Source organism: Gavialis gangeticus, unplaced genomic scaffold (assembly GCF_001723915.1).
Source record: "Gavialis gangeticus isolate Ggan-Ray unplaced genomic scaffold, GavGan_comp1, whole genome shotgun sequence".
NCBI lineage: Eukaryota > Metazoa > Chordata > Crocodylia > Gavialidae > Gavialis > Gavialis gangeticus.
In genome coordinates this window covers 91,203,920-91,215,233 of record NW_017729034.1, presented here as the reverse complement: position 1 = coordinate 91,215,233, position 11,314 = coordinate 91,203,920, and the positions used below count along the sequence as shown (strand labels likewise).

General features: G+C 41.1%; 1 long non-coding RNA gene across 1 annotated transcript in view; it reads left to right on the top strand.

Moving 5' to 3' along the window:
* LOC109304880 overlaps positions 1–11,314 on the top strand; it is a 94,144-nt gene that overhangs the window by 64,698 nt on the left and 18,132 nt on the right. The window contains exon 2 of the long non-coding RNA XR_002099502.1: positions 10,018–10,104. This is a non-coding gene — a long non-coding RNA (uncharacterized LOC109304880). The remainder of the gene's footprint in view (positions 1–10,017; positions 10,105–11,314) is intronic.

Sequence of the window (11,314 nt, the reverse complement as noted above, 5' to 3'; positions counted from 1 at the left end):
GGGTTATCTGGGTGGAACATCTCAGGAACTTGATTGATACTCAGGAAACACCTACTTGGGAGCCAGCTTGACATTATATACTTGATGGGGTATCTCTTGGTGTCTTCAGAAACAATAGCTTGCAGCATCAGGGTTTTGGATTTTTACTTGCTGTGAACAAGCCTCAGCTTAGCATGACTTTTCCAGATCTTACTGTAGTCTTTTAACAGACTTAAGGCAATTATTGGAGTGTTCATAACCTGTTGTGGAGAGGACTTCCACCAGTCGTCTTGGGAAAAGTATGACAACACTTGTGGTCAGGGCTCCAACGGGCTGGACACTGTGATGAACCCTGTACCATTGTTCAAATGTTGTCCATATCCCACTGACTCAGTCTATTGCCTCAGCATTCCCTAACCTGGCAACTGAGTTTTAGCCAATTAAGTTTACATAGGCCTCCCATAGTGGGACCGGGGAATGTACGGCCCGAGGTGCCTAGTAAACTTACTTCTGCTTAGAGGTGTGTGTGTGGAGGGGGGGAGGAAAAGTCCTTTGTAAATCCAGATTAGAACTTGTCTGATAAATGCTGAGCTGGGTGTGAGGGTTGATTAGCATTTGGAGCACAGATTCCCCATCATACAGTGCTCCCCTGCTTCGCTGATCCCAGAATTCACTGCAGTCTCTGCTTCAGGCTTTCTGTTCTCCATCTCTCATGTAAATGAATGGTCATCTGGTTCCATCTCAGATGCAAATGAGACCTAGGGCCGTTGTTTCACTTTTGTCACCCTTATCTGGAGGGTTTTAGGTGTGTCTCTCACTGCATTTTAATCAGTTTCTGTTTAGGTAGAGGAGGGGGGCGGGATTCTTTGTGAGTCAGACAGTCTGTGTCCTGTGTCAGGGTTCCCCAAAAACACGGAGCTGACAGGTAACAGCCAGTTCCCCACAGGCAATCTTCCTGGTCCAGCACTGTGGCCTCTTCACAGAGCTCCAAAGCCTTTCCTTTACTCCACCCTAACCACTTTCAGCTTCTGAAAAAAATGGTCAATGCTGAGACTTACTGATGTTATGCACCATATGGGTCCCGATAGCAGCCCCTTGGCAGAGCCCACAAGCCCACAAGCCAGCTGACCTTCACTCTGGCCTTTCTCTTGTCTGTATAGCTCTACACGGTCTATAGATATTCTATTGACCTCTTTAGTTCTAACCGTGTATACAACTCAATCCAACAAAATCAGAACAAAAGGTGGCAGCATCCACTGCTATACTTCCCAAGCCTCTTCAGAGGTAATCCCCTCCCACCAGAGTCTGCTAATATCCGTCCAATTTATTATACTCAACCCCATTGCCCGGGACAATTTATAGACTCACTGACTTCTCATCATTTTCCATATCATCACCATGGGTCCTGGCAAGCTGGCCATGGCACTTCTTTCACCTCTGGAGCCTCTTGGTCCGTCGGCTGAAGTCCTGGGGTATGTTTTCCTAGGCCAGTCATTCACTTCTGATGAGGACAGGGCTTCTTGCCCAATGCTTGGGCCCCTTGCCCTCTCTGCCACCTCCCTAGTACCCTCTGACCTTATTCTTGGCTCTCTGCCATCTGCCTTGCTGGAGTCAACACCGTCTGTTCCAACGTCTGCTGTAGGCTGTATTGGGGAACTGGTGTTCCTTCGAACGCTGTGCCAATCTGCCTGATCTGCTGGCTCCCCTCCAGCTGCCTGCTGCTCTGTGTCAGAGGGTTGCTTCAGTGTCTGCCTCCCCAGCATGCCACAGGCTTCCCCTTTAGGACCCTCACTGGAGCCAGAAGTACTTTTGCTGGCACACTCCCTACCAATTCAGTGGTTTGGCTGCTCTGGAAATGCTGCACTGATCTCCACTTGCCACTCTCAGGCACTGCAGTGGGCACTGGTCATTCCGCCTGTTCTCTTCTCCCCCCTCACACCTACACTGACCAGAATTCAACCCCCTAACTCTGCCTGCTCTGAAACACAGTGGGTGCATCTACACATGCCATTAATGCATTGCTTCCGGGTGCCACATCTTCACGTGTGTCCGGGACCTCAGCATGCTGAGCTGGGTGGAGCAGCTCTGACTGGCAGGGGATCTGGGGGCTCAGCCCAGGACTGCTCCCCCCAGCTTACCTTGCTGCAGAGGAGCTGGCTGGGGCATGAGGGTGCTCCAGTGCAGGGCTAGCCAGTAGGCAGCTCCTGCACTGCAGTACCCTTGTGCCCCAGCCAGCCAGGGCAGCATCTATACATGCACTGTTGTGGAGTAAAAAATAAACACAGAAATAAATAAGTTTACTGCAGCTGCAGAATAAATTAGTTTACTCCAGCCTAACATGTAGATGCATTACATTTACTGTGTAGCTAATTAGTCTACTACACAGTAAATATCTTGTGTAGATGAGCCCAGTGAGTGTATGCTGAAAAGGGTCCAAACTCATGTCCATAAAAAAGTATTAACAGGTCAGTACAAAAAATAAGATAAACTATAGCCTTAGCCCTCTCACTAGGACTGGTGATTTCTAGAGTTCGTTTACTAGGACTTCTCTGCCTCAGACCTTTTATTCTGATGATCACACCACAGCCAGATGTTCCAATTACAGGCTTTAGGAACAGAGAAGAAAGAGCTTATCTTAAAAATTTGGGAGAAAGGGCACAACTTTTATGGAGGATACATGTCCATGTTGTACACGCTAATAGTGACTATAAAGTTAGGAACAGAAATTACACAAACTGTTATAAATGATTGGAAAATGGTTCAAATCTGTAACACAACAGCAGCTCAGTGCACATAAACTGCTTTCAATATGGGCCAAAACAGTTTAAGATAAAGCAAGATGGATGTAGTACTTAACTGATTTAGGTTAAATCAGTTTATTGAACTTCTGTCCAGGATCCTTTCCAGATTCAAGTTAACTCACAGTCCCCCAGCATCCCAGGATGCTTTGCACCCCCTCCCTTGCAGGGTGGGTGGGCTAGCCTTTACCCTATCTGCTCCAGCTGAGCAAGGAGGCATGCTCTAGTGCCCCAGCTTCTGGCCTAGGCCACTGGAGGCATGTGGCTGCATTGCCAGAATCAAAAGTCAATGTCTGATCACTTGCTTATTGGTTCAATCTATGCATCTTAGACTAACCTGCGAAGATTGAATTGATTCAGCCTTGAACTTTTTGACTGTCTGTAGTTAGTCTTAGAGAGGAAACAGGCTAAGCTGCTTAATTATTCTGAATCTATTTCCCCACCTCTGGTAATGATACCTCAGAATTCTATTGCTATCTTTACTTGAATGATATAATATTTAGTACATTTGCCCACAGAAGATGGCTCTTATGCAGGGAGGGGGGAGAAAGTGAGGGGAGACTCCCCATAAAAGAACAACCAAACTAGAAAAGCCCCTAGCTATTTGCTTTGATCATGTTCGTATTATAAAGGGTCAGAATATCATTTTTGGCGCAAGGGTTCAGTCCTCCAGGTCCTGAGCATCTGAGAGCCCTAAGCACATCACATTTTTTGGCCCCTGAGCAGAAGCCAATACGTTTACATTAATGCAATATCTCAGGGAGAGCAAGCTTAGACACTCTGTTTCTGTCAAACAAAAAGAAAATACAGTCATAAAAGGAAATGAATAAGAGTTTCTGAATTGCATTAAAACTTTGTGATACAACACTTTAGATATTTTAAATATCTTCCTCCACAGTTATCTTGCACTTAAAAGGAGAACTGGATCAATTAATGGGAAACAGTTGAATTTCTTCAAATAGTAGATAGCCTTTGAGTGTCAGAGAAGGTATCGTATGCTTTTGGCAAAGGTTGATGAGTAATATAAATTCGTTGTGTGTTGAACATGAGGATCAAACTAAAATTAACCCCAGTCTTAGACTGAAGGTAGCTAACTTGACACTGTGATCCATTATGCTAAAGAGAAATGTTTCTGTCTAAACCCAGAGGTAAACTGCACAGACAAGAAGTCATTGAAATGAATTATGTGGCCAATCTTGTAAGGCCTAGGTCAGTAACAGAGATATCTCTCTATTTCTCTTCCTCCACCTCCTAAGTACATTTAGCCTTTAAACTATTAGACTTCCCTGGGCCCTTTTTTAAAATGTCACCTGCTCTACAAATTCCAGCATTTTGTATTTTTAGATGCTGGGGTCAGGATGAGTGCAAAAATAATGACATTTCTGCCCTTACAAGTAATTCCTTCATTTTATTGCTCGCAGGAATGAAACACAATATGGATCGAAGAATGCCTTCTGCCCATTTTAACCTCCTGTGTTCTGAGACAGAATTTATGGGAAAATTAAGCATCTTCCTCAGCCCCTGGCACAAGAATTAGATGCCCTATATCTCCTTTACAAATCTCTCCATCTATCCCTCGCTGCCCTATTTTTAGTAACATTTTACTGTGGTGGTACCTAGAGTGTATTCTAACCCTAGTTTAGGGATTATCTTTATTAACAAGTTAACACAAAATATATAAGGCTATCAGTGTTGGCCTTCTCAATGGGACTGGTGGGTTTTGGGCATTTATTTACTAGGACCTTTTATTCTTGAGGCCACTATCATCCCCTGCCAAAGCTCATGACATCTGCTTAACCAACCCTTCCCCCCCTCTGATTTGATACTAAAACTCTTATTTTGTCAATAATAATTTTCTATACTGACTATTTGTTTCCTTTGGGGGAAAAGCAGAAATGCTTGCTTGAAAAACAAAGATCACTCCTATTTCTTCATTGCTCCCTGGATCCCAATCACTCTGAGCCTACCTTAGTGGAGAAAATGGGGGGCAGCTTCATTGTTTCTCAAACTTACAGCTCCATTCCTAAACTTGGATAAGCAGAAATTTCACTTAAATTTTTCCTCAATTTCAAGAATGATTCCTGATTTCAATGTTACTTCACATTTTAAGTATGGGGAATCTCTCTCAAATTTGCTGAATGTTTTCAAGAAGAAGACATTTTTAAAATGCAGCCACTGTACATGACCATTAAGACTAGGGTTGGCCACACCTTGGGCATGTCCAGACAAGCATGCATATGCATTTTTCTCTGGGGACAAATAGCAATGGCACATAGTTGTACTGCTGCTATTTGTCCCTTCTGCGCATGTGCATTGTGGTGCATGGCAAGTTGCCTCGGGTGGGGTAGGGGAAGTTTACCTGGGGTTCTGGGGCCTTCTTGGGTTCCAGCAGCAGTGATCCAGAGCGTGGTTCTGGCTGGCCAGGCTCGGTTTCAGGCAGCGTATGCTGCCACCATGTGCACTGTCCCATTTTTTTCTCCCTGTGTCAAAACCCCCCACCACGCTGCAAATTAATAGTGTTGTGAATGTGTGCATGTGCAGTGCATGCTCATCTGAACATGCCCGTTGAGTGTAAATGATGGTTTCTCAGTGTGACCATCATTCAGAAATGAGCACAGTGTGGTATGATTAGAAATCAGGAGACCTGGATTCTATTCCCAGCCTTGCCACTGATCTACGCTATAACTTCGGGTACTTGCCTCCATTTCCCCCCTGTGAAGTAGCAAAGAATAATTCTTACCTGTCCTTAGATGCAAAGAGACTTAGTGGTGCAGTATAAATGCCCTTTTGCACTCAGTTGCTAAATACTTGGAGCATTTGCCCCTTTATTAGCTTTTAATAATATTTTCTTTCTCTTTCTTTCACATGAGTAAAGTTTATTTCGAAATGATAGAGGCAAATCTGATAAAAAGAAGAGACATCCTCTTTAGAGAGCTACTCAGAAAGAATGCACTAGACTTACACTACTGGAGAAGACATTTAAAAAAAAGATATAGTTTACAATAAAGCTGTCTAGCAGTTGTTAACCTGGTCTAGCTTTCTACAAGGATATATATCCAAATGTGGTTATGAAATAAAGAAAAACATATTTTTTATTAAGATTTTTTAGCTTTTCCCCATTTTTGTAAGGCATCACCACCACAAATGATAACTACTCCATGGAAAGATAATATTTTAAATGAAAGTCTATGTAATCAATAATGATTCATACTTTTTCATCACTTTTATTAGTATTTTAAAACATTAATAAAGAATATATCTAGCTAATAAGACCTTTAAACCCCACATAAAACACTCCACTCAGCAAAAAATTTCAAACCACTCATTATCACTTTAGCATTTGTCAAAAACAGGACTTAAAAATAGAAATGAAGGAAAATTACATGTTGATCTATATTTAGTGTAATCAGGCTTTTGAATGAAATTTTGAGCCCCATATTTTTATAATTGTGTATGCAACTGATTTAAATTTTATGGCAGGAAAGTTTTCCTTGAGGGGAGGGAGACTGATTATTGAGTCAACATATGGGGTCTCTTGTTTTATTTTAAGATTACTGGAAAGCATATGTGGCAACCAGGATGGGCGTTTTGTAGGTCAACAATGAGAACCAGTAAATAAATATGTATAGTTTGCAGCCATTTGATTTTTCAGGATCAGCATCTGGGAATTCAGATGCTAGTTCAAATGGTTTTATTATATATTTTTTTCCAACAGAAGTGGATTCACCGATACAAAAGGAATCTACTGTGGAATTAGTGCTAACTGATCAGGTCTTATAAGAGCTGACATACTTTCCTAGGTTATCAAATGTAAGACTTTCTCACTAAAAATGGCATGTATAAGCAGAATAATAAAAGCATCAAAATGGAGGCAGTGATGACATTTATGATAAGAATTAAAACACAAATTTGAAAGGTTTTTTTTTTAAACTGAAAACACTTTAAGGTTTTAAAAATACACTTTTCTTGTCCTTAAAATTTTGCTCTTTTAGGACAAGTGTCCTGTTAATATCAAAGCATTTTGCTTCTAGCCTCGAACATATATTTTTTGTAAAATTATGAGAAGAATAATTCCCTCTCTCCCTCACTCAGACTCACACATATAGACACAATGGATATTTAGGTAAAGTTACTGTTACAGGTGATCCTCAGCATGTTGCTGCGTACATCTAACATTTTAGAGCTTCTGGGAAACTCATTAAGTAGTTGCACTTCAACACTGTTCTGTCAGAGCTTGTAAAGCAATGCAAGCCAAAAAGATTCACAAATCTTGCGAGTTCAGTACAATCCAATTTCTCTAGAAAGACAACTATCCTGATGTTTTCCTATCCAAGCAAAACTGTCACTTGTCAATTGCCATGCCCTCCGAATAAAATGAAGGCTGGATCAAAGAAGCATTGCCATTTGCCATAGTTTAAAGTGGAGATTTAGGGGGGTTTTTCTCCTTTGAAAGATTTTTCAGAGCCCAATATTGATTTGCAAGTTTAAGATATTGCAGTAGAACCAGGCTGTGAGTAGACTCCTAGTTTCCTTGTCCTTTCACAATTCTTACTGAAGTTACTTAACAATTATTTTTAAAAGGCTGCTGACTTTTGCAAATTTAACAGGAAGCACCGTAAGTCGTATTTTGCAGAGCGGTTGAACCTTTGTATCTTGCATTGGTTGCAGCTGACATTGTGGGTGCTTCTGGAAGATCTTGCCTGTGGTAACTTATCCAAGGTAACCTTACAGGTGAGTGGCAGTAATAGAATCCAGGTCACCTGATTGTCAACTTGGTACTCTAGCCACTACGCCATATTATTCCTGAATGAGTCCTGACTAAAAAAATACCCCCCAACTTAATTATAGAACCGTGTTTCCTGTCTTCGCCTGACAATGAGACAACATAGTAGAGCCAACCAACTTACTTTAATTGTGTTTTAAGAAGGGCTCCTTTTGTTGGCGATATGGAGCAAAACAACAGCAGCTCTTGTGCTGCCCGGGCCAGTTGTCTATCAAGCATGCTCAAAAATTGTTTTCAACTGACTATGAGATGAATATTTTTTTCATTCTAGAGTAAGCAAAGGAGATCCAGGCTGAGTTTCATACTCAAAATTAGGCATTTTTACTACAGGTATATTACATTTTTTCTTCCAGCTCTCATAAAGCTGCTGAAGATATTTTCCTCAAACTTGTCTTTAAAAGCCACCTGAGGCAGTGTCTAATAGTCAAAAATTGAAAATAGTCCAAAGGATAAATGTCTGGGAAAATCGTATGTGAAACTTTGGAATCCTAACAGCAATATGCCTAAGATACGTCAAAAGTTTGGGCCCAGTCAAGGAGGCAGTCATATGTATGGCAGTAAGTAATAGATATGACATCTCCACAGTATCAGTAACTCTTTTTCTCTGGATTTTCCCCCTGCCTAGTGTATCTAGATCATGGTTGCCTAGATTAGGGGCTGGGAAGAGGTAAGAACCCAGAGTGATCTATATGTGGACACCACTTTAATGACTCAGTGAAGTCTATAACGAGTCCCTTGAAAACTAGATGAAAGCACTTACTTTTGTCATCAAAATTAAAAATGAAAACTGGGCTGGGTTAGAATTATGATGACCCAAAAATGTTAAAAAAGAAAGAATCTGAATTGAACTAACCATATTTTTTTTTAAAAAAAGGAGTTCTCTGCTATCTTCCGAAGTCTTTGTCTGATTTACTTCAAACACTTTCTCCATGCCTAATCTATTTTGATAAATTAGATATGCTATCATAGCCATGAAAATTCAAATATACTAGTTTAGCTGTGCATTGGGCTTGGGGAAATTGATATATGCCAAAACTGGATTTATAACATTGGCTTTGCTTTATCCTTAACAATGAAGAAACAAGCTTGTCTTTTTGAGGCACTTTCTGAGGAGGGTAGATAGAGAATAAATTGTAAATTTACCTTAGGTGTATTTTCACTGATGGCAGTAGAGGTAATTTGGCCTCACTCTCTTTTTCCATAACTTCATATTTGTTATCTTGTTCAAAGCATATCTGTATTCACCGTTGCCATTGCCTTTCTCAGAGGTGTGGCACACTTTATAGCCAGTCTGGTTTTTTACATTAACATAACATTTACTACTCTTTTATATCTTTCCATCAAGTTTCGCACAGTGTTGATATTGATTTCAGTGCAAGTTCCACATAAGAGAGAATGGCAGGATAAGTTTCTCAGACTGCACATGCTGACACTGTATTCCATGAACGTACCAAAAAAAGAGTAGCCATGGGGCAACAAATTTATGCTGCTTTTCGCTGTTTTTTTTTCTGAGGAGTTTTCAACTGCATGAAGTTTAAGCTTCTGGGCTGTTAATGTTGGATGTCTGCTTTTACACAATTCATCCATTAAAATATGGCAAATGCATAAGCAACGGTTCTATTGCCATAGTAGCAAATGAAGAAGCTTCTAACTTACTATGTATATTACCAGCACATGCTTTAAAAAAATACTTCCCCCCAAAAAATTAACCATCCTCATTTTACTAAAATTAAATAAAGATCCTGCAGAACAGAAATGATCTTGAAGAACAGAAAGGGTGACTGAACGCAATGAAAAGACTCTCATTGACTTCAGCCATCTTAGCTTCAGTCTGATTAGGAGTAAGCAATGGAGCATGAGCATTCCTACCAAAATATCCTTGCCCTTTTCTTTGTTTCCAAGAAAAGAAAATGTTCATATAACACATGAATAAAACACGTTGCATTGAAATGAGAGTTTCTTTCATACACGTTGAGGCCAAATTACCCATCTACTTAAACAAATAGTAGGGTGGCTAAACACATTCAACACAGGGACATTTACACATATTTATAGAGGCAAAACATATGTAGCAGAGGCTGGACAGTTGTACACTGTGGGTGGCAGCAGCATATGGGGCAATTGCTGGAGTGGCTGTGGTACTGAGCCGACAGTGGTGGTAGCTGCTTCTTTCTGCATCACCGCCCCGCAAGTTGGCACTCAGGGCTAAATTTTTCTACGTTTGGTTTTCCAGGACCGAAAACAAGAAGTTGAAACATTTAACCGATGTTTGTATCACAGTGTGCCCTGATTAGCTATGCTACTGTATGTTTGTGTGCATGTGAATGTGCATGCGCATGTGCTTGTCTGTGCATGTGTGTGTGTCTGTGTGTGTATTGACTCATACATACTGCAAAAAAATTTGATTGAGAGACTGCATGTCCCTACTCACCTTCTCTTGTCCCTGAGCTCTCATAGGTGAAGAGATGGAAAGATGGGCAGGACATCAAGGAAGGATACCAGGGAATAGCAAGAACTTGCAAGGACCAACTCAAGAAGGAAAAGGTAAAGAAAAGAGCTGCATCTGGTGAGGGAAGCTAAAGGCAGCAAGAAGAGGTTCTATAAGTACATTGGTCAGAAAAGAAAGACCAAGGAAGCTATGAGCTCACCATTAAGTAGCCAGGGTGAACACTTAACAAAAGATGCAAAGAAGGCAGAGATATTTAACAGCTACTTTGCCTTAGTCTTCACAAAAAAGTTAAGCTGAAACCAGGCACCTAATAAAGATTATTTGTATAAGGAAGGGGGCAAGCTGAGGGATGAAACAACAAAAGAAACAGCCAGAAAGCCTTTGATGAGTCTGAATGAATTCTGGTCAGCAGCACCTGATGAACTTCATCCTAGAGTACTGAAGGAATTGGCAGAGGTGGTCTCTGAGCTCTTGCCAATAACATTTAAGAAGTTGTGGGAGATGAGTGAGATACCATAGGACTCGAAAAGGGCCAGCATAGTGGTCTTTGAAAAAGGTAAAAAGGGGAGTGTTTACATGTCACCCTATGTCTCTGTAGTGACACGCTATGGTGCCGTACAACGCTGTATGGTGATGCGGTGATCACGTGAGTCTACACATGATTGACAGCTAGTTTACTGTATCGGCACACTCCCTCATTTTAGCACTCTGCTATGGCAAAGTAGCAGCAAAAACCAACCATATGCCATGCACACAGCACAGTACGGGCAATTACTGCACCATGCTTTAGTAGTTCCCAAAGGAAGGTTTAAAGCACAGTGTAGTAACAGCATCACCATAGAGTGATGTATAGATGCACCCTAGGAGGACCCAGGAAACTATAGACCAGTTAGCTTCATCTCAATATCTCGAAAGTTACTGGAGCATATTGTAAAGAAGGCCGTTTGGAAGCATCTGGAGAAGGAAAGGTTGATCACTTGCAGCCAGCATAGATTTATTAACAACAAATCATGACACACAAACTTGATCCTCTATGACAAAGTAACTACTTGGGTGGAGGAAGGGAATTCTGTGTACATAATTTGGATGTCAGCAAGTCCTGCATGACCTTCTCATAAATAAACTGGAAAAATGTGACAAAACTACTACCAGGTGGATAGACAACTGCTTCAATAGCTACAAGCAAAGGGTAAATATTGTCAGAATGTCAGGAGGTTTTTAGTGAAGTCCAACGGGGGTCTGTCATTGGTTCAGTACTGCTTAGCATGTTTATTAAAGATTTGGATGCTGGAATAGAGAGCTTCT